Consider the following 2,389-nt stretch of genomic DNA (forward strand, 5'->3'; position numbering starts at 1 on the left):
GAGTTACAGGACTATTAATAAAACAATTCTATTCCTAAATAGGACATTTTAACACTCCAGTACTTTAGGATATGGGCAGTAGAAACAGAATTGTTCCACCACAACCTGTGGTGGTGGTTCATGCCTGTAATCCCAGCACTTTGGTGGGCAGAGGCGGGCAGATCACGAGGTCAGGAGTTCGAGACCAGCCTGACCAACACGGTGAAACCCCGTCTCTACTAAAAGTACAAAAATTAGCCAGGTGTGGTGGCAAACACCTGCAGTCCCAGCTACTCCGGAGGCTGACGCAGGAGAATCGCTTGAACCTGGGAGGTGGAGCTTGTGGGGAGCCGAGATTGCGCCACTGCATTCCAGCCTAGGGAACAAAGTGAGACTCCATCTCAAAAAATAAAAATAAAAATAAAAACCCCACACACAATCCACTTTCCCCTCAAATGGAAATAGCTTACCTGCTTCTTCTAGTAATAAAATATATAACCTTTGTAAAAACAAACCTTAAATTATAGAAAAACATAAAGAAAAAAATCAAATGTAATTATACCCGGAGAAACAATTACTATAGAAGTTTTATGTTTTTATGCCGAAGTTTTTTTCTGTCCTCACACATACTTATAAAAACAAGATCACAGTATTTTAAAGTCTGTTTTTTCCTATAAGACTGTCGTCATTTTCCCACTTACACATATAGTGTATATAAATAAATTTATAATAACTCTACAGTATCCTTCTGTATACCTGGTATTTCCTGACCCTGTTTCTTTTCTATTAACTATCTTATTACCACAAATTTGAGGCTGGTTGTTGAACATTTCATAGAAAATTATTTTTTTGAGAATCCAAAACTTTACAAGGTAAACTTACGTTTCCTGTCCTCCTTGGTAATATTTCTTCCTAAATACTTCAGAAGAAACTTTGATTTCTAACTATGTATGTATGTATTATGTGTGTGTGTGAACTAAATATTCCTTTCTGAAATAATCACTTATGCCACTTTGCAATGCTAGTAGTTTCAAACATAATTATGTGGTGATTGTGAGCTGTAAGGGATCTTACAGATCATCTAGTTATTAGTGGATGTCCTAAACTGGTACTTTATTTATTTTTAAATGTAAAAATTTTTTGTTTTATTTTTTGAGATGGAGTCTCACTCTGTTGCCCAGGCTGGAGTGCAGTGGTGCAATCTCAGCTCACCACAACCTCCACCTCCCGGGTTCAAGTGATTCTCATGCCTCAGCCTCCTGAGTAGCTGGGACTACAGGCGCCCACCACCATGCCTGGCTAATTTTTGTATTTTCAGTAGAGATGGGGTTTCGCCATTTTGGTCAGGTTGGTCTCGAACTCCTGATCTCAGGTGATCCTCCTGCCTTGGCCTCCCAAAGTGCTGGGATTACAGGCGTGAGCCACTGTTGCTGGCCCTTAAACTGGTACTTCCTAAATTTTAAAAACCAAACAAAACCTATTTCGAACCCTAGATATAGAATCGTCCCTTGATACCCGTGGGAGATTGGTCTACGACTCCCTGTGAAAACCAAAATCTGAGGAGGCTCCCTTGTATGAAATGGTGTAGTATTTGCATATAACCCATGCACACCCTCCCATGTGCTTAAATCATCTCCACATTACCTATCATACCTATCACAATGTAAAAGCTGGCGAGTACTTGTTATACTGTATTGCTTATTTGTATTATTATTTTTTAGTCCAATTTTTTTCCTTGCTCAATTTTTTATTTTAATTAATTAATTAAGTTTTTTGAGACGGAGTCTCCCTCTGTTGCCCAGACTGAAGTGCAGTGATATGATCTCAGCTCACTGTAACCTCCGCCTCCTGGGCTCAAGTGATCCTCCTGCCTCAGCTTCCCAAGTAGCTGGGACTACAAGTGTGCCCCACCACGCCTGATGAATTTTTGTATTTTTTGTAGAGACGGGGTTTCAACATGTTGCCCAGGCTGGTCTCCAGCTCCTGAGCTCAAGCAATTCCCCTGTCTCAGCCTCCCAAAGTGCTGGGATTACAGGTGTAAGCCACTGTAATCTTGTATTATTTTTTGTTGTTGTATTGCTATCTTAAATTTATTTTTGAATATTTTCAATCTGTGGTTGGTTGAATCTGCAGATACGGAACCTGAAGATATGGAAGGCTGAATGTAATCTTAGGCTTTCAAAACAGAGACCTAAATTTTCTTGACAAAGCACTATCAGAACTTCATCAAAGAATACTCCACACTGGCCGGGCGTGGTGGCTCACGTCTGTAATCCCAGCACTTTGGGAGGCCGAGGTGGGCGGATCACGAGGTCAGGAGATCAAGACCATCCTGGCTAACACGGTGAAACCCCGTCTCTACTGAAAAATACAAAAATCTAGCCGGGCGAGGTGGCGGGTGCCTGTAGTC

General features: G+C 41.0%; 1 protein-coding gene across 1 annotated transcript in view; it reads right to left on the reverse strand.

Annotated features, from left to right (window-relative positions):
- The window catches only part of GNAL (guanine nucleotide binding protein (G protein), alpha activating activity polypeptide, olfactory type), a 164,520-nt gene that overhangs the window by 16,669 nt on the left and 145,462 nt on the right, over nt 1-2,389 (reverse strand). The gene's annotated exons all lie outside the window — the stretch shown is intronic.

Source organism: Mandrillus leucophaeus, unplaced genomic scaffold (genome assembly GCF_000951045.1).
Source record: "Mandrillus leucophaeus isolate KB7577 unplaced genomic scaffold, Mleu.le_1.0 Scaffold257, whole genome shotgun sequence".
Lineage (NCBI taxonomy): Eukaryota > Metazoa > Chordata > Mammalia > Primates > Cercopithecidae > Mandrillus > Mandrillus leucophaeus.